Source organism: Stegostoma tigrinum, chromosome 3 (genome assembly GCF_030684315.1).
Source record: "Stegostoma tigrinum isolate sSteTig4 chromosome 3, sSteTig4.hap1, whole genome shotgun sequence".
Classification (NCBI taxonomy): domain Eukaryota; kingdom Metazoa; phylum Chordata; class Chondrichthyes; order Orectolobiformes; family Stegostomatidae; genus Stegostoma; species Stegostoma tigrinum.
This window is the reverse complement of record NC_081356.1, coordinates 105,077,384-105,099,475: the sequence shown is the minus strand read 5'-3', so window position 1 is coordinate 105,099,475 and position 22,092 is coordinate 105,077,384. Positions and strand designations below refer to the sequence as shown.

Here is a 22,092-nt window from a genome sequence, read left to right as displayed (position 1 = left end):
TTAACCAAGGTGAGGTTTATAAACTGCAGCCTGATTTTTGAACCAAGGCCCTAAAGCTGAAAAGACCATCTTCTAAGCAATGATTATAGTGCACTGCTAAGGTTTCTTTCAAATCTGAAACCAAAAGAAGTGCGGCTGTTGCAAATCAGGAACAAAACCAAAGTTGCTAGAAAAGCTCAGCAGGTCTGGCAGCATCTGGGAAGGAGAAAACAGAGTTACATTTCGGGCCCAGTGACCCTTCCTCAGAAAACGAGATCTAAGGTTGAAAAATGTTGAGAATAGCTGTGTTATAAACCTAATTCAGAGAATAAATTCACAATTTGAGCATGAGTTATCAGATTTCAGGTGGAGCAGGAGCTCAAAAGAAAATATTTCTGTTTTCCCAACCTATTTTAATACTTGTTGTAGGCCTGTTTTGGGCATTGAGTGAGAGGATTAAGATTTGCTGTGGTATCTCATATGCTACTTTACTCTTAATTGTATTCATTTTCATTGCTCCACATACGTAGTGGTCACTTGGGTAAACTATGGAAGATGACTCTACAGTAATTCTACATAAGCAAGGAATCACCGTATAAGGAGGTCAAAGTGTCTGCGTTTTCAGAATTTTCACCCAATGCTGCAGATCTTTTCAGATGCTTAATCTTTTCATCTCTTAATTTTATTTTTGACTCACTTTTGTAGAGTAGAACAGGGATGTTATTTATAAGCTGATTTGTTAGATTCAGTTACCAAAGTTAGAATTACTAAAATCATTTCTGTTTTATACTTTGAATGTAATATGAATTTTTGTACACTAAAGTACAGTTTTAACACAATTATGCTAGTCTTTAAAATGCTGTACAAATTCAAGTTGGTTCTTTATTTCACAGTAGCTCAAATTGCACTTCTGAATAGCAATGCAGATTTGTTTTATTGAGTTAGGAAGGACAAAATATAACTGTACCGCTTTACATAATTTAATTGGTTAGAACAAAAGTTTTTGACCACTATAATGATTCACTGATACACTTACTGCATCACAAGGTGTCATGACTAACAGCTCAATGCTGACCAATTGGCAACATTTCAGTGGAAAACACTTGTGGCTTTTATTTCTACTGACATATTTGCAGTATGTGATTCTCACCACGGTGCACAACTTCTACCAGCCAATACTTTATAGCTAAATCTGGTTTAAGTGCTCCTTGTAGTCAGGCTCTAATTTTTACCCCGTTTGCAAGATTAATCCTTTTAAAATCTTATTTAAAAAAAGGTAGCATGTGTTCTGCGATGTGGATGACATACACAACTCAAGTTTTGTACACTTAAAGTTCATGTACTTGACTTAGTTATGATACTGTATGGTTAATATTCTATTTTGGTACACATGACAATAAATAAAGCAGAGTAAAAAGCTTATTTTGAGTGGTACAGACAGATCATAGTAACCAAAGGATATACAGACCGAAAAGACTTGGAGGCATAGAGGTTGCGTTGCACAGGGTATGCACTAGGGGAGATCAGCGTTAGCAAGATTAGCATTAATTGAGGATCAAGAGTCCATTCATCAGTCTGATAACTTTGGAAAGAAGCTGTTCCTGATCCTACTTGCACGTGTGTGTGTTCAGGCTTCTGTATTTTCTGCCGGATCGAAGAGGTTATGGAAAACATTACCGGCGTGCAATGGGTCTTTGATATTGGCAGTCTTTCTGTGGCAGTGAGCAGTGTGGACGGAAGGTTGGCTTCTGTAATGGTCTAGCCTGTGCACACCACCTTCTGGACAGAGTAGTTGCCATACCAGGCCATGATATACCTGGACAATATGCTTTCAGTGGTGCATCTGTAGAAGTTGAAGGGCCTTATGGACATGCCAAGCTGCCTGAGGAACAAGAGGCATTGTGCCTTCTTGACAATTGCATCTACATGAGAAGTTCAGAACAGGTTGGCAGTTACTATTGCTCCAAGAAACTTGATGCTCTTCACCCTCTCAACCATAGTTCCATTGATGTAAATGGGACCATCAGAACTCCTATGTTCTGACAAAGGTTAACTGTCTTTCTCTCTGCACAAATGTTGTCAGATCTGATTATTGCCAATATTGTTATACTGCTGACAAGCTGATTGTTTTCCTCATTGCATGTTGTATGCTGCAAAAGTGTTTTAAAGATAAAACATGGAAGAAAAACAATGTTTAATCGGCTTTTCTTTATATTTCCATGTTGACTAGCTGGTCTTCTGTTTTAGTGTTTAGTATTCATTGTGATTTTTGAACACTTCTTCCTTTTGTTATTACTTCTGAAGAAGCAACCGAGGCATCATAAAGGAAATGAAAACAAAAATAATGGTAAAAATAAGCATGGAAATACAGGATTAGAGGAGGGAAAACAATGACCTAACTTAATTATCTAAGAATCTTAGGGAAAGCATTTACTCACATTTGGAAAAATTGTGGACTTATGGCTTTGTGTGAGAAAGGTCTTGTCTTAAAACTTCATTGTCACTTCCTCAAAAATTCATAGATGATTGAGCACAGGGTGGTAGTTGTTGTCTTTATGGACTTAAGCAAGGCCTTTGACAAGGTCCCTCATGGCAGATTGATAAAGATGAGTTTTTGGGATCCACGGTGAGCTGGTAAGATGTGTACAGAACTGTCTTAGTTATAGAAGGCAGAGAGTAGCTGTGGAAGGGTATTTTTTTTCAGGTTAGAGATCTGTGACTAGTGGTTTTCTGTAGGCGTCGGTGCTGAGACTCCTGTTGTTTCTAATGTGTGTAAATATTGTGGAGGAGAAATGTAGATGACCCAATTAGTAAGTTTGTGGATGATGATTGGGGGATCGAATGCTGATCGTAAGGAGGAATGGTAGAGGTTACAGCAGGATATATGCTGGAGACTTAGGTGCAGAAATGATAGATGGACTCTAATCTGGACCAATGTGAGGTGATGCATTTTGGGAAATGTAATGCAGGAGAGAATAATGCAGTAAATGGCACAACCCTCGACGGCCTCACCATATCGAAGGATCGGGGCATCCAGGTCCACAGTTCCCTGAAAGTGGCAATGCAAGTGGATAAAGTGGTCATTAAGGCATATGGCATGCTTGTCTTCATTAGACAGGGCATAGAAAATAAAAATTGAGTCATTTTGCAGCTGTGCAGAACTGTACTTAGGCCGTGTTTGTAAGATCGTGGCCACTGTTAATGGAAGGATGTGGATGCTTTGGAGAGGGTTGACCAGGATGCTGTTTATTGTGGAAGATATTGCCTGCGAGGAAAGATTAGACAAACTTAGTTTGTCAACGAATGAAAGCTTTCAAAATTGAGGCATGGATTGTCTTGAGGATGTAGGTTTAGTGTAAAAGAGGGTAAGTCATTTTTTTTTTGAAGGAGATGAGAGGTGAGTTTTTCCCCCCACAGAGGATGGTAAGAGCTTGGGATGCACTGCTGGTGGAGATGGTGGAGGTGGATATGATAGCAGCATTTAAGAGGCATATTGTCACATTAATGGGCAGTGACTACAGGCCTATGGACAGCATAGAGGCGAAAGGCTTCACAGCTTGGACCAAAGGCCCTGTATTGTACTTGGTTCTTTGTTTCTTTAATGTTGATAGGAATGAATAGGTTGGAGCACTGAGATGAGAAAGAGGTAAAGTAGAAAAACGTAGAAAGTAAAATTACCGAAACACTATTGCTCTGCCCATCACCTTGACTGCTAGCAGCTATACAGTCATCACCAGCCCCAAACCCTGTCACTCCGCAAAAGACTCACCTTTATCCCCTTCCACCTGAACATCAATGAATATTGTTCACGCCTGGACATGGAACAGTTTTTCCATTGCCTCCGCCTCAGCACATTTCTTTAATCGTGAGTCTAACCCTCTTTCTACTGACCCCTTCTCCCGCCTGCAACACATCCCATTCTCCTCAACACCACCACAAGGCCTCCTACTTCCCTCAACCTCTTCATCTCTAACTGCCATCATGACATCACTCGCTTCAACCTCACCACCCCTCTCTCTCACTCCAACCTGTTCCCACACGAAACATGCAGCCATCCGCTCCAACACTAACCTCACAAAAACCCACGGGCAAGGGAGGTGCAGTGGTTATATGGCACACTGACCTTTACGTTGCCGAGGCTAGGTGCCAACTCTTTGACACCTTCTACCACCCCCTTGATCATGATCCCGTCCCTGACCACCAAAACACCATCTCCCAGACCATCCATAACCTCATCATCTCAGGTGACCTTCCACTCACAGCGTCCAACCTCATCGTTCCATAACCCCACACCACCCGTTTCTTATCTCCTTCCCAAAATCCATAAACCCAACAGCCCTAGTTGACCCATAGTCTCTGCCTGCTCCTGTCCAACCGAACTTATCTCCACTTATCAGAACTCCATTTTCTCCCCAGCTTCCAAGAACTCCCCACACATGTTCGGGGCACCACCTCCACCTCCAAAACTTCCAATTCCCTGGCCGTCAACACTTTATCTTCGCCACAGACATCTAGTCCCTATATGCTTGGGTTCCCCATGCAGATGGCGTAAAAAGCCCTCCGCTTCTTCCTCTCCCGCAGGCCTGACCAGTCCTCCTCGACCAACACCTTTTATCCGCCTACCTGATTTCATCCTTCCCCTTAACAACTTCTCCTTCAATTCCTCCCACTTTCTACAGACAAAGGGAGTGGCCATGGGTATCCACATGGGCCCAGGCTATGCTAGCCTCTTTGTTGGGTACGTGGAACAATCCCTCTTCCAAAGCTGCACTGGCCCTATCCCCCACTTCTTCCTCCGTTACATCAATGATTGTATCAGTGCTGCCTCGTGCTCCCACAAGGAGCTCAAACAGTTCATCCACTTCACCAACACCTTTCACCCAGACCTTAAGTTCACCTGGGCCATCTCTGATACCTCTCTCCCTCCTGGACCTCTGTCTTCATCTCTGGTAACCACCTCGAAACTGATATCTATTTCAAGCCCACCGACTCCCACAGCTACCTAGAATACACCACCTCTCACCCACTTTCCTGCAAGAATACAATCCCCTACTCGCAATTCCTCTGCCTCTGCCACATCCGCTCCCAAGATGCGGCGTTTCACACCTGGGCATCCCGGATGTCCTTGTTTTTCAAGAACCACAATTTCCCCCCTACAGTGGTTGAAAATGCCCTCGACCGCATCTCTTTATCCCGCACCTCAGCCCTCACACCCCCTCCCTGCAATAAAAACAAAGACAGAATTCCCCTTGTCCTCGTGTATCACCCCATTTAACCTCCAGATTCAATGCATCATTCTCCATCACTTCCACCACCTGCAATCTGACCCCAGGACAAAGGATATATTTCCCTCCCCATCCTTCTCCGCTTTCCAGAGGGACCGTGCTCTCTGCAACTCCCTCGTCCGCTCCACGCTCCCCACTAGCCCCAATGCCCCCGGCACCTTTCTCTACAACCGCAGGAAGTGCTACACCTGCCCCTACACCTCCCCCCTTACCTCCATCCCAGGCCCCAAAAAACCTTCCGCCTTAAACAGATGTTCACCTGCATATTGACTAAAGTGGTTTGTGTGCGCTGTTCCTGAAGTGGCCTCCTGTACATCAGTGAAACCAAGCAGAGGTTCGGGGACTGCTTTGTGGAGTACCTATGCTCGATATGTGACAAACGGCAACACCTCCCAGTGGTGAACCTCTTCAACTCCCTCTCCCTCTCCCTCTCCCACTCCCTAGACGACATGTCCATTCTGGGCCGCCCCCACTGTCACAACGATGTCATCCAAAAACTGGTAACAGTACCTCATCTTCTGCCTTGGAACCCTCCACCCCAATGGGGACTTTAGCTCCAAAATCTCCCCACCCCAGCCTCATCCCAAGACCACCGCTCGTCCCCACCCCTTGACCTGTCTGTCCGTCTTCTCTCCCACCTGTCTGCACTTCCCACCTCACTGATTAAGCCCCACCAGCACTTCCCACTTACACTCACCGTTACTAGCTTGATCCCTGCTTCCTTGACCTGTCTGTCTTCTCTCCACCTATCTGCTCCATTATTCCCCTTCTATCACTGCCACCCCTGCTCTATTTATTTCAGAGCCCCCTTCCTCTCTCACGTTTCTGAAGGAGGATCCAAACCGAAATGTCAGCTTTCCTGCTCCTCTGATGCTGCCTGGCCTGCTGTGTTCATCCAGCTCCACATCTTGTTATCTATAGAAATTAGAAACTGCTTTAACTGTCACTCAAAAGGGTGAAACAGATTGGCAAGTGTATAAATGAAAGGGAAATTTAATTTGGATAAATATCATTCTGACACAGATTTAATACTTTCTACATCTCTTATTTTTGGACGTCCCTTGATGTCAACTGTCCTAAAAGAAGTAAATAAGAGCAAAATACTGGATGCTGGGAATCTGAATTAAGACAGCAAGTGCTAGAAAAATCAGCAAATTTGGCAGCTTTGAGAGAAATGTAGATGCAATTTTGAGTCCAGTGATAGTGAAATGTTGCCAGATTTGCTGAGTTGTTCTAGCACTTTTTGTTTTTATTCTCAAAACATGTTGGATCAAAACACGGTGGTTTGGCAGTCAAGGCTTGAAACTTAGTAGCTCTTACCAACTGTTCTTGATATCCTGCGAATGTTGGCAGGTTTTGGGTGTTTTATTTTCTTGATTAACTTAGACTTATTAAGGAATATCCCACCCATTTGTTAGGCTTCATTCTAGATGAACACTATTTGCTATGTAAGTTCAGGTGTATAACCACCTCTAACTTGATGTCTATGGCTTTAGCTTTCTTGAAAACATAAATTTTGTAACATTTGAGGATAAACAATCCCATTCTGCCTGATTACTTTTTGAGAAAGATGATGTTGAATTCAAGGGTGCTGTTGAATTTAGGGCAATGTTTTTGAATTTCAAATCAAAATGAATAAAACTCTTGCATTCAAATGGCATTGTTCCATTAACTACATTTTGTAGGTTGTTCCTGCAGCTGGCCATCCAGGAAAGCCATTCTAAACAGTAATTTTTGCTGTTTTCAATATTCATTTACCACTCATTGCTGTATTTTTAATTTGAAAGTTACTATATTTCAAATGCTTTTTGGAGAAGGCACTCCCATTCAAATGCTAACTTTGAAGTTTTTTTGAATTAACTATTGTTTCATATCTTAATGTGTGAGCTGAATTCTGTAAAACAGGGTGGATTTGTTTTTGCCAGTAATGAAAGAGGCTTTGATAAATACGTTTGCTTATATTGTGAAGCTGGCTGTAGCCTGTAGAAAAGCTTTCTTCGGGGTAATTTGGCAGAGGAAGCACGTGGGGCTTCGTGTATTTTGAGATTGGGAAGGACCAAATTAAGTGCTTGAAATCTATGATGCTGCTTGGCCTGCCATGTTCATCCAGCTCTACACCTGTTATCTCTTGAAATCTGATGTTGCCTAATAGGATTTTATTTTGAAATATTTTTGCTGTACTACATTCTATCTAAATGCAGCAATGTATTAATTTAGAAACAGATTTTATAAGTTTTCATTGTGTCTGCCAGACGTCAGAGGTCTGACCAAATAACTCTTTTTCTCAAATGAATCTAAAAGCAGTGACAGAAGCTGAAAGATGTACACATTCTTTTGATGGAGTATTGTGTTGATTACTAGGTCTTTACTAACTTAAGTTTAGGAACTAAATAAAAAAGGAAAATCCGAAAGAACTGCAGGTGGTCATGGAGTTGTACGGTGTGAAAACAATCCTTCAGTCCAACACGTCCATGCCAAGCAGATGTCCTGAATTAATATTGTCCTATTTGCCAGAATTTGGCCCATGTCCCTCTAAACCCTTCCTACGTACACACCCGTCCATTATTTTATAAATCTCTATAAGGTCACCCCTTAGCCTCTGATGCTCCAGTGAAAATAATTCCAGCCTACTCAGCCTCTCCCTACAGATCAAACCCTCCAAATCTGGCAACATCCTTGTAAATCTTTTCTGAACCCTTTCAAGTTTCACTGCATTCCATCCTATAGCAGAGTGACCAGAATTGAACAAAGTATTCCAATAGTGGCATAACCAATGTTATGTTCAGTTGCAACATGACCTCCCAACTCCTACTCTAGAAGCCAAAATAGAAGCTGCTGAAAAGCTCAGCAGGTCTGAGGAAGGGTCACCAGACCTAAAATGTTAACTCTGATTTTTCTTCATAGATGCTACCAGACCTACTAAGCTTTTCCAGCAGCTTCTGTTTTTGTTCCTGATTTACAGCATTCGTAGTTCTTTTGGCTTTTATTTAATCCTGTGTACAATGCACTGCCTAATAAAGGCTGATGGAAATAAGAAACAAAAACAGAAATCGCAGAGAAAACTTCACTGGTCTAGCAGCATTTGTAGAAAGAAAGCAGATTTAATGTTTCAGGGCCAGTGACCCTTCCCCAGAGTTGAAGTTTAGGAACTGTTTTACTTCCTGTTGCCTTTTCAGTGTTAATTTTTGAAAGATTTCATCCATTCTTTAAGGTCGTTTCAGATGTGCCAGATGTTGTAAGTTACAAACTAAGTCAAATTTTTGTGGATTTTTTTGAATTAGTACTTCACCAGACAGGTTCACAATGCTCCTGGATACTGTTGATAGCAATTCATTGTGAATGAAACAGAAAAAGGGTAGGTTGATGATAAGATGCTGTTATCGTTTCCACAGCACTGCAGTGTAGTGCCTGGCAAAGCATTAGGCTACCCACTTATACCTCACCTTGGTAAATGTTTGTTTTCTGCTGGTTAAACTACAGTAGCCCTGTATGCAGTTGATTGTTTTGAATCTTGGCTACCGCAAATCTCTTGAGATTTTTGCCCTTGGGGAAGTCTGGCTTCTACGCCATATCAAGCAAATCGAAACTCTATACATACATGTTCCTCAGTTGTTTAATTTGGAGATGCTTATGCAAAGGATCCAATCACCGTTTTAATCAGATAACAAAAAAAGCCCTTTGAGGATCAGGATTGAACACGCTAGACTTATTGTAATTAAATGATCCTGAAGGTAAACTGTTAATTTGGTGGTCTCTGCCTAATTTGGGCTGAAACGATAAATTGTCATTCACTACTGAAATGTTGCTGCTGAGAGAAGATGAAAATTGTAAGAGTTTACATTTATATACCACTTTCTCAATCACTGGGCTTCTCTAAGAACTTTTTAATCTTAGAATATGTTTGAAGTGTAGCGTTAGTAAGGATGAGAGAATCTATTTTTGTAATGTAGATTGAGGGTTAAATATTTGCCACGACCCCAGGGACAACACTTTTGAGAATTTTACAAAACACTGCTGTGGAATCTCTTATGTTCACTCAAGCAGACGAATTGGACCTCGATTTATTGTCTCATCTGAATGGTAACAGCTCTGACAATCCATGCCTATTTGAGGGCAGGAGTCATGTAAAGGAAGATTTTGTAAATGCATGTGTTCTTGTAAAAATTGAGATAGTTGATATTCATTACGGATAGGATGTGGGATGTAAAGTTCAGCTCAGTGAAACATGGTGCTATAGGTTATGAATTCACTTGATTCATTCTGGTTCACTGGCTGGACTAGTAAATGTAATCTATTAGAACATATTGTGGTGGTGTCCAAAGACACTAACTCGCTTCTTTCCAATTTTGAGCTGGTTTTGATTTATCTAAGGTGCAACCATCTGAGAAAAGTCTCTGATGGTCAAAAAAAAGCACTGATTAGTGTCTACCTATTGAGCAATTTGATAAAGAATACCAGAATAAAAGTATGCAGATTGTAGCCTATATAAAGGGGCTGCAATCCGGGCAGAGGCTTGCCAAGGATTCTTTGACTGGTGGATGCAAGATTGGAAGAATCTTAAACTGAGGAGATGAAGGTGATTGGGTGTGTTTCTGTCTTAGTTTAAAGAGAGGTTTGATATCACATTGATTTCAAGCTCATGCCTAAATTAAATACATTAATAATATGGATGGATTTTTAATCATCTTTCTGTAATGAAATTTACACTTTTTAACTGTAAGATGTTTGTACTCCACCTTTATTTCTTTGCCCCCTTTCTTGTATTTTAATGCATTAAGGGGGGTTAGTTGTTGAGAATATGAAATGGGCTCAAAGTGAATCAGTAGCCTTTTTAAAACTGTTTATGCTGTTGGAAAAATTCCGCCAAGGTTTTTAATTTTTGGAAAAATAAATATGATAGACTGCAAAGGAGCCTTCGAGGCGTTTGAACAATTACTACTGTTCAGTGAATTTCACTGAAAAGAATTTTGAGTGCTTTGGAAAATCAGCTTTTGGTTCACTGAATCTGTTTCACTCGGTGTAGAACTCTGTCTTTGTGGGTTTAATTGCTCCTTAGAATTATTTCAATTCTTCCTATTTTGATACTATTTAAACTGCCAAAACATCAGAAGTTTTGTGTCGGAAGAGAACCAAAGTTAATGTTTCAGGTCAATACCCTTTGGTATGAAATGTTAACTTTGTTTCCCCATCCACTGTAAACTGATCTACTTAGTCTTTGCAGCATTTTTTTTGATTTTTCAATATCTGTAGTAGCTTACTTTCTTACTATCAAAAGTTTTCTCGCATATTTGGATTCTGTTTTTTTGAAAACAGATCTTACTGACTTGCAATGTAAGATAATCTCAGGACCACACCTATATAGTGTAAGCTCCTATTAGTAAAAATCTAAATTTAAAAATTTACAAATTTACTCCTGCCAAATGCTGAACTAAACTAAAACTCCAATACTAAAAGATCTGAACAATGAAAACGAGCATGCTAAGCACTTTCTTAACTTCTGTATATGTGATTGCAAACTTTAAAGAATTGTGTCTTTGTTTATTTGACCAAAATGCAATATCTCTCATTTATCCAAGCTAAACTCCAGTTTTCTAGAGTTATGTTTCTTTTTGCAATGAAGTCTTAAGAGCATGACAACTACAGATTTTCAATTCAAAACAAAATCTATTTTACTTGTGCCAACTTGCTTAATAACACCACTCTTCTAGTTACAGTTAATACAGAATTTGCAATGTGTCAATAACATTACAATTCACTCACCTTAAGTCATTTTTGAAATGGATATAAATGTTATTTTCTCAGAAATACTTAAGATACTTAAATGATTATGCTTTCTAGTCCTTTCTTTCATTTTCAATCCAAACTCTCCTTTTTTTTTTCCCTGCCCTGACAACGTTTCACATGCTCAGTTGTAACTAAATCCCCGAAACAACACATCATGAATTTCTTTTCGTGAAAACTCTGCATTGTGTATACAGAAGAGACATACTGCTAACCTTGACATTGAATTTTGGCCTGAGGTTTGAGGCCAAATGAATCAAAAATATTCCTTTTAGGGAATTGAACCTGTAATATTACATCAATGCATCATATTAAAAATGATCAATCTCAACTTGAAACTGCAGGTAACTAAATAGTCACTTGATATTTTCAGATATTTGTATAACATTCTGATTAATGCACTAATCATTAAAACATTGTATTATGCAACTCACTATTCAGTAGGTTATTCCTTTCATAACATAATCTGAATTATTCATGTTGTAATTTACTTAGTTTAATTTGGCTATATTTCGTTTTGACAACTAATTATACTTCTAAGGATATTTTATTGAAGTCTTTTCTGTATTAAACATAATTTACATTTGAGCTGTAAATGTGCAAGATCCACTTGCATATTTGCAAAATCCACTTCTCTGTGAACGTAATTGAGTTTTTGTTTATATATTGTAGCAGTTTGTAAACAAAGACCTGTAAAAGGATGAACTGCAGAAAAGAAAGCTTTGCTGAAATTGTAATAAGTTGTTTTAACATTTGAAATCTTAGAGTTAATGTAGGCTATTGTGGACAGGGTGATATGTGAGCAGAATTGGTGTGGGGTAGAATAGAACCAAAAGAATTTGGAGCTAATGGAAATGCAGGTTTAAAGTTGGAAGCCTGGCCAAGGACAATTGAGTCAAGAGGTGTGATTGAACATTTTGGCAATAACAAGCGAGTGATGTAAGTTGGAAGTAGACTGTCATTAGGACTGAGTGGGTATGTCACTGGAAGCTTTAGCTTGGGGTTGAATGGAATGCTAATGTTGAGAACTGTTAATCTTGGGCTGAGCAGAAGACCAGGTAGAACTGGATTTGGCAAGTGTTTGGAGTCTCTTGAGAGAGTTGAAAGCAGTGGATTTGGTGTTTCAAGGGTTTTGCTTGGAAATTGCAGTTCATTAATGTCTGGATATTATGCAAGCAATCCAACTGACATGCTTTCATGGCAACGATTCTACTTCTCAAAACTCGTTAACAATTGTACTGTTGTTACGATAGTTAATCAAGTGTCAGAAGTGAAAAGGGCGTGAATATAAAAACAATGGAAGAGCATGATTCATTTTAAGAATGAACAGAATAATATTCTGTTCATTCTTACAACATTATGCCCAATGTGCTGACTTTCAAGTCTTCGTTTACTCTTGAAAGCTAAGTTTTTTTTTAAGCTCACTTTTGCATTTGGTGTGTTGTTATTTTTTAACAAATATTTCTAAGTTTTATATAGGATTTCAAATTACTTCACAGTCAGTTGATTATTTTTTGAAGTGCATTCACTGTTGTAATGCAGAAATATATGGCAGGCAATTTTGCGGAACAAAATCTTACAAACAGCAGTAAGATCTGTCTTAAGCTATGTGACATTTGAGGGATAAATCTTTGCCAGGATACCAGGGATATCAGACAATAATTACAGCACCGAAGCAAGCTGTTTGATTGGTCATGTCCATGCTGGCTGTCTGGGGAAAACAAAATGCTGTTCTACTACTTTTGTTATTGTCAGTGTCTTTTTTATTTCCACCTGAGGTGTCAAATGGGAGCCTGGTCTCCTCTTTCATTGGAAAGATGTGTACTGGATTATAAACTCAGATCCTAGAATGAGACTTGAACCAGCAGCCTTGACTCTGAAGCAGATGTGTCAAGTGTTTGACTGACTTTGTTTGATCTACATTTTTAGCGCAAGACTGAGGGCAGGCTGCATGAGGTGCTGTCTTTGAGACATGAAATTTAGGTATGAATGGCAGTTAATGGGTTCATAAAAGATTCCATGGTGTAATTTGAAAAACAGGAGTTTCTCCTGGTATATTTGCCTGCATATCCTACTGCAATAGCACAGCCATAACACACATTACCTGTCTGTGACCATGTTTGATTCATCAACTGTGAAGATGTGAAATGTGCTACATGAATTCAAGTTTATTTGTTTTCCTCATCATTTAATTTGAGGTTGTTTGATTTATATATTTGTGTGTTAATCTTCCAGAACTGAGCAGTCAAATTTGTTTGAGAAACAAACAAAGAGAGATTGCTGGAAAAGCTTGGCAGGTCTGGCAGCATCTCTGAAGTGAAATCAGAGTTAACATTAACTCTGATTTCTTTTCACACATGCTGCCAGACCTGCCAAGCTTTTCCAGCAATCTCTTTTCTGCTTAACAGCATCTGCAGTTCTTCTCAGTTGCATTTGGTTTGAGACTTGAGTATTACGAAGTTGTGGAGAGTGTTGATGAATTGGAAGACAGGAAGCTAGAATATGTTTGTAAAAATGAGGGAGATAAATGAAGAAGTGTCTAGGCCCAAAACCTCAGCTTTTGTGCTCCTGAGATGCTGCTTGGCCTGCTGTGTTCATCTAGCTCCACACTTTGTTATCTCGGATTCTCTAGCATCTGCAGTTTCCATTATCTCTGAGAAAAATGCATGGTCCCTTTCGAGAGAGTGCTTTTCTAAGCTCGGAGATTTAAACAGAAAATGTCTGCAAGCAGCTGTACGCCGTTCAAGAATTGAAATGTGTATCGATGGGTTATACAGTTAGTAGGCAAAGCAGCATTTTTACCAAGACAACAGGTTTTTGAATTTAGACAATTAATTTAAATCTGGCCCTAGATTCTGAAAGCCAATCGAATTTAAATCGGATGGTGCTGACAGCCTGTGACCAATCCTCGTGTAAGAAACGGACAGGTCATCAAGGGTGTTTAAAAAAAAGGGGCATTTGGAAAATTGGCAGAGGCTACTGCCATCTGAAACATAAACCTGTCTTTCACACTAAAATCATTGAGCTCTCAAAAAAAACCCCAAAGATACCACAGCATTTTTAATTCAAAATCCTTGGAAGACATGAGAGAGAACAGCAGAAGGAGATGTTTCTGACAGTTGTCGTCACTGTTGATTATCTTTCCAGAAGTTGCATTCTGCGTGAACTTGGAGAGATTAAGCTTTAATTTATTGTTGTCTTATTAATTGGGTTTATATAAGTGGGACTTGTGTTTATTTAAACAATATTCCAGCAGAATTTCATTCAGTTAGGGAATAATTAGTATTCTGGGCTGGAGGTGGGGTGTGGATTTTGCAGTTTGTTAGTAATTCTGTTCATTTGTTCACAGTCAAGGTAAATAAATTTTTACTTGTTATTTATAGTGGGTCAGGCATTTTCTTTCTTTTAATCACTCTTTTAACAGATTGCAAGGGGAAAGGTGAGCTGCTTTGGGCGTTTCAGGGATAATTATTAGGAGGGAACGTCTAGTTCCATCATGATAGATCAGGGCTTATATTTCAGTTTAGTTACAGGACCTTGACTTCCCCTTGCGTATTGAAGAAGCTTAAGTCAGTTCTTCTAATTTTCCAATCAAGCCAGGGTTACTGTCTTCCAACATGTGTCCAGAAGAATCCAGTTGCATGTTGTGTCCAAAAGATTCTGATTTATCCTTTGGCTATTTGTTTTCCATTATCGTCCACTTTTGAAGGTTTTTAAAAGAATTGTTATACCCATGTACACTTTTCTTGGGCGGTGATGCTGTTAGTGTGTGCAAGAAAGTGTACACTCACCATTTCCATCCAAGTTCCAAAGCAAACTTTCCATTTGTCACCTGTACTACTGGTCTACTGTATCCATTACTTCCAATATGGTGGCCTCTATATTGGTGAGACCAAGTGCAGGCCTGGATTGTTTCGTGGAAGTTCTGCACTCCGCAGGCGATAATTGACAACACTTAGGGGCGACTAACCGTTTTAACACCCCCCCCCCCGGCTACCTTGATGACATGCCCATCTTGGGAAGCCTCCAGTGCTACAATGATGCCACATGCAAACTGGAGGAGGAACACCACCTATTCTGCCCTGGGGGCCTTAAGCCCAATGGCCTGAATATAGAATTCACCAATTTTTAATATCTCCCTACCCCTTGCCTTCTCCCACATCCAACCTCCCCCCTCATGTTCCCACCCCCTTGACTTCTTGACTTGACACTAACTGTTCCATCATCTTCCCTACCTATCTGCCCCACTGGCCAATCCTTACTACTCCCTCCCTGCACCCACCTATTGCTATTCCACCTCCTTTCCCCAGGCTCCCTTCCCCCTCCTCAGTTCTGAAGAGGGGCCCCGATCTGAAACGTCAACTTTCTTACTCCTCTGTTGCTGATCCGCGTTGCTCCAGTTCCACACACTGTAGTCTCTGCTAAGGAATTATCTCCCTTGCGTCTGTCACAGTAGTGGAATCTGTTAATTGCTAATATGTGGGACTTCACGTGGAAAAATGAGGAAGCTAAGAATATGGCCAAATGACACTAGTTTAAAGTAATGACTCAGTCAATAAAATTATTAGATGCAATCTAACAAGTCAATTTCAATCTACTGTTAAAATAATCTAATGTGTTAGGTGTAGGATAGAAAGAACTAGTAAAACAAAAAAACAGTTCGCATCCTGGAATTGAGGAGAACTGTCTGTACAGAGAACCTCGACATGTTTAAGTGGTACTACCAACCTGGCAGGTTCCCAAAAACATGATGAACAGGAGTGAGTGCTTTAACTAGGCTGGAAAATAACATTGGCATTTCTGGTAAACTAACAGATTATAAGTATTTCATTTTGAATGCATGTAACCAAAGTCACCACAGCTTGTTTATAGGAATTATTTTTAATATTTTATTACCTACTGTTTAAATATTTTTCAGTGAAGTAAATTGAAATGTGGCGCTCCATTTTAAAACCGTAAAATCAAGCAACTTTGAATTGAAAGCAAGCACAGGACTGTTATATTTTCAAGGAATGTGGGCTTTGCTGGCATTTGTTGCCCATCCTAATTTCCAATTAGAGACAGTGGTGATCTGCCACCTTGAACTGCTACAGCCTATGTTTGTATAAAGAAAGAAAACTGAAAAATGTTCGGTATAAGCATTTAACAGAATTGCATCACTTGGGAAATGTACTGAGAGAATGAAAAATCTGTAAACTGACATCAAAAATGTCACAAACAGCCCTCAAAGAAAAGTTATGACCCCCCCCCCCCACACACACATTAGTAAGGCCATGATAGCATGCCTCCCCACACCCCATTCCCCACTCTAATCCCTCCGACTAGGATCAGACACTTTTTTATTTCACTTCGGAACCATAAGTCAAAACATCAGAATGCCAATTGGCATGAGTGAACTTTCCAAGCAGAGGTTAAAGGGAAATGTCATCCTGCCCGTCTGGCACCTGTGTTACTACTAAATTTTTCTCCTCCTGACTTACTCAACGAGAAGCCCACCTTATCTACATGCCAGTTGGCATGTGCAGACCCCCTGGCAGCACTTAGATGGAACATAGCACCTTATCCACCTGGCATGCTTGCACCTACTTCCAGCTGGCACACTTCCCTCACCTTTTGCCTCACTTACCTGCTCTCAGTTAGCAACCTTCAAAAGTAATTGAGGGCCTGGACCTTGAAATTTAAGAATATGGCAGTTGACTGCTGTGAGAAGGAAGTGGAAGTACAGTACATCAGAGTGGAAGTACAGTTCTGTATTTTTGATGGACCTCTGATTGGAATCTCCTGTCAGAAATGTGGACCTCTTTCAAAACATAAAATATAAGCAGATGGTAATTGTGAGATTGTCACTCCTTAGAAAATTTGGCCTGTTATTCCCAAATGCTGCCATGGCGATAAACTAAGTTCTGAAAAACGTGTTGAAACTTTAGTGGAAAAAACAAACTGCAAATCATTCATCAAAAGTAGTTTTCAGTTCATATCTAAATCTGAATAAGTGATTAATTTGTACAAGATATAGCACATAGACCTGCAATGTAATGCCAACTTGAGTTCACTGCCCTCACTGTAGATAGTTTGCATGAGCTACCTTCTTTAAGGAGATATACTTTTTACTCGCTCTCTATTTTGGCCGGTTTCAAGTTCATCACGTTAGATCATTACCTGTTCTATAACTAGCAAATTCTTTTATAAAGATAACCACTGCAGCTGTAGGAACTGCATTTGACAAGTTATATTTTTATTCACTGGTGGGATGTGGGCGTCGCTGGTTGGCCAGAATTTACTGCTGCCCTGGTTGCTGCTGAGATAGTGGTTGTGAACTGTCTTTTTGAACTAGTACAGACCCACAATGCCCTTAAGGAGGAAATTTCATGATTTTGACCAAGCAGCAGTGAAGTAATGGCAATATATTTTCTAGTCAGGATGGTGAATATCTTGGAGGGGAACTTGCATGTGGTGGTGTTCCCATGTTTCTGCCATTGTTCTTCTTCTAGATGGAAGTAGATGTGGCTTTGGAAGGTGCTGTCTGAGGATCTTTGGTGAGTTTTTGCTGTTTATCTCATAGATGGTATACGCTGCTGCTATCGAGTGTTTATGGTGGAAGCAATGATGCTTGTGGAAGTGGTGCCAGTCAGATGGTCTATTTTGACTTGGATGGTGTCAAGCTGCTTCAGGATTATTGGAGCTGCACCAATCCAGGCCAATGGAGTATTCCATCACACTTCTGACGTGCAGACTGGCTTTGAATAGTTGGGAGGTGAGTTGTTCACAATGGTATTCCTAGCCTCAGATCTGCTGTTGTAGCCACTGAAACTATATGGCAAGTCCAGAAGTGTTTTTTTTTTGCTTAATTATACCCTCTGCCCCACCCGAATGGGATGTTGACAGTGAGGGATTCAGTGATGGTAACACCATTGAATGTCAATAGGCTGTGGTTAGATTGTCTCCTGTTAGAGTTGGTCATTGCCTGGCATTTGTGTAGCATAAATGTTACTTGCCACTTGTCACCCAAGTCAGGATACTGTTCATAACTCGTTGCATTTAAACATGGACTGCATCTGTATCTGAGGAATCCCAATGGTACTGAGCGTTGTCACCAATGGTATTGTATGCATGTATTCAATCTTTTAACTGAGTCTCTCATAAAATTTAAATTAACTAATTTAATCTACTGTAAAACAATGTTAAAGTCACCAGATGTACAAACATGACAAAGTGTGAGGCTGGATGAACACAGCAGACCAAGCAGCATCTTAAGAGCAAAAAAACTGATGTTTCAGGCCTAGACTCTTCATCAGAGAGGGGGATGGGGAGAGGGTTCTGAAATAAATAGGGAGAGAGTGGGACCGAGAAATGGATGGAGGAGAAGATAAGTGGAGAGGAGAGTGTAGGTGGGGAGGATGGACAGGTCAAGGAGGTGGGAGGAGACTCCCCGACCCTCTTCCCTCACCGCCTCAGTAGCTGAGGGATCCGTTCTTGCTTTCAGCAATTTCTGTCCCAAAACACCCAATTTACTGGCCCAGCACAGAATATTAAGTAATGTCAAAACATCAGCTTTCTTTTGTATTTGACAATCATTTTAATGTTAAGACTTGACTGTGTGCAGATTTAAAATGATCAGAAAGCAAAGCAAGTTTTTTCAAAAGAGAAAACAAAAATTGGAACTAAGCTGATTAGGCTTTAAGTTATAGTCCAAACAGACCATGAGAGAAGATTTTCTGCTAATGTGACACAGTTTGTAGATGCTTGTAACATGACATCCCATCTCCTGTGCTCAGTGCTCTGACTGAAGGTAGGCGTGCCACGCACCACCTTTATCACCTTTTCTGCCAGTGATTAAACTGTCAATGAACTATGTACCTGCAGTCTGCAGGGCCCTACCATTACCTGTGTTAGTCCTGCCATGGTTTGACTTAGAAAATGAGACATTTTGCATTTATTCAAATTTAGGACTCTGACTCTGCCAATGCTCAGCTCATTGACTCAATTTATCAAGATCCCTTTGTAATCTTAAATGACCTTTTCCTCTGACCACTATACCACAAATTTTGATGTCGTCGCAAACTAATTAACCAAACCCTCGATGTTCTCATTCAAGTCGCTCATCTAAATGTCAAAAAACAGTGGACTCAGCACCTATCCTTGTGGCACATCGCTGATCACAGGCCTCTAATAAGATCAACTCTCAACCACCACCCTTTATCTCGTACCATCAAGCAGATTTTATATTCAGTTGGCTAGCTCTCCCAGGATCCATGTGATATAACCTTGCAAACCTGTGTACCATGTGGAACCTTGTAAAAGGCCTTGCTGAACTCCATGTAGCTAACATCTACCACTCTGTCTTCATCTATCTTGGGCAAATCCATCTACCACCTCCGATGGTCTTTGCACATTAATCCCATTTCTATATTTCCAATTGGACGCTCTCAAATCAAAGGCTGGAATGAGATCTGGAGCCAGGTTTTACTTGCAAAATCCAATTGAATGTCAGTGAGTTGGTTTTGCTGAGTAAGGGCAAATTGATAGCACTGTTGATGCGTTTAATTCACTTTGATCAACAGTAGAATGTCGGGGTAGTCATTGGCTAAGCTATAATGTACTGCATTTTTGTGGATCTCGCTGTGAAATTTTCCATATTAAGGAACCGATGTCAATGTTATACGTGTACTGGAGCAGCTTGCCAGGAGCAGAGCTTGTATTTGTGCTGAAATCTTAAGTACTGTTGTCAGGGCCCAATATTTTACAGTATCCATTGTCTTCAGTGATTCCTTGATATCACATGGAGTGCATTAAATTGAATTGATCAAAGACAGGTACCTGTGCTATTTGGGGCCTTCGGAGGAGGCTGAGATGGATTATTCACTCAGTACTTGTGGCTGAAGATTGTTGTAAAAGGTTCACATTCATCTTGTGCATTGATTTCTTCACCCCCTCTTGGAGATCCCCGGATTTGTATACAATTGTAAAATTTTACAGTACAGAAGGTGGTTATTCTAGCCATTCTGTACCACTCCTGAAAGAGCTACCCAGCTGTTCACGTTCTTCAGCTCTATATCTGTGGCCCTGTAAATTCATACCTTTCAAATATATATCCTGCTCTATTTTGAAACGTCCAAAGGAATCCTCCTCTACCACTCTTCTAGGAAGTGCCTTCCAAATCCTGATCACTGAGTGAAAGATTTGCCATGCCATGCTGTTGCAGGTTGTCATTGAATGTAAGGTGTTGAACATTTTAGGCTGCTATTGGGACCCCAACCTAGTGTATGATTCCCAAATGTCCACTGTTTCTAATTTCATCTTCAATTGTCAATTATTGACACACAGAAGACTGCTTTTTGGCAACTTTTATGTATCTTTTGACATGGATGCTCTGGTTACTTAACAAATTTAACATTTTCAACACTTTTAAATCTGTAATTTATCTTCTTGAAATTCACTTTGTTTAATGGTCAATCTTTATAGGCGTCATAATACTATATAGTTTAGGTGTTTTTGTGAATAGGATTTTCTTTTTTGCATTCTATGAGCAGAGGAAGGTTTTTTAAATTATTCTTGTCAAATGAACTTTAGTCTTGTAGCCTGACTTTCCTGACCCATGTCCTTGCTTCATAAATCAGTTTTCAAATGCTGAATTCAGCTGCCAAAATGTTTGTGATTGGTGAAAATGAAAGGCTTTTGATGCAACACCATTCAGCAGACTTGAGAGGCCAGTTATAGGTCATTGTGTAAAAGAGAGAGCAGCAACATGGATACAACACTGGCTGAGTGATAGAATCAGAGTATAATAGTCAATAGATATTTTTGGGTTCAAGGACAGTTTGTAGTGGAGTTCCTTGAGGATGATTTTGGAACTCTTGCTTTTCCTGATACAGATCTGGATCTTGGTGCATAGCGGACAATTCCACAGTTTGCAGATGACACAGAACTTGAAAAAATTGTGAACTGTGAGCAGGATATGTGGAACTCGGAAAAGACATTGACAAGTTAGGTGGCAGATGAGGTTCAGTGCAAAGAAATGACAGGTGATGAACTTTGATTGGAAGAACACTGAAAGACTGTATAAAATAGGGAGTACAATTCCATGAGGAATGCAGAAGTAAGGAAACCTGTGTGTATTGTGCACAAATCATTGAAGGTGGCAGAACAGGTTGGAGAGAGCAGTAAATAAACTTCGTGTTCTTGGCTTTATTAATAGGGGCATGGAATACAAGGAAGGAGGTGATGAACTTGTACTAGCCACTTAGACCTCAACTGGAATATTGGATATAGTTGTGGGTGTCACATAAGAAAGACGTGAGTGTGTTGGAGAGAGCACAGAAGTGATTTCTAAGAACAGTTTGAAGTAGGGAAACTTCAGCTTTAGGGATAGATTGAAGAAGGTTTTTTCTTCATTGATTCATGGGATGAGGGTGTTTCTAGCTAGGTGGCATTTATTGCCCATCCCTAATTGCCCAGAGGGCAGTTAGGAGTCAACCACATTGCTTTGGGTCTGGAGTCATATGTAGGCCAGACTAGGTAAGGATGGCAGCTTCGTTCTCTAAAGGACATTAGTATTGGATAATCAAGCCAGACAAACTGAGAGCCAGTGCGGATATGATAGCCAAATGGCTGCCTTCTGCACCATAGTAATTCTGATTCTATGATTGTTGGACCAAGACTTGCCAGGAACTGAGTTATCCTAGTGGAAGCCAAATCAAGTATCAGTGAACAGATTATTGCTTACTGCAACCTGATAGCACTATCAATAAGGCCTTCCAGTAACTTGTTAATGGTCTAGAGTCTACAAGTAAGGTGGTAATTGGCTGTGTTGAATTTGTGCTCCTTTTTGTAGAATTTTCAATATTGTCAGGTAAATGCCAATGTTGTAGCTATGCAAGAACAGCTTGGCTACTTCAGGACACTATTCTTCAGTACTCTTTTTGGAGTGTTTTCAGAGCTCATAGTCTTTGCAGTATATAGTCCCTTCAAACATTTCTTGGATTTCAAATGGTGTGAATTGAATTGACTGAAAACTGGCATGTGCAATATGAGAATCTCAGAAGGAGGC

At 40.2% G+C, this 22,092-nt stretch overlaps 1 protein-coding gene across 7 annotated transcripts in view; it reads left to right on the top strand.

The window, feature by feature from the left end:
• The window catches only part of LOC125450798 (ceramide transfer protein), a 100,786-nt gene that overhangs the window by 9,028 nt on the left and 69,666 nt on the right, over positions 1-22,092 (top strand). The gene's annotated exons all lie outside the window — the stretch shown is intronic.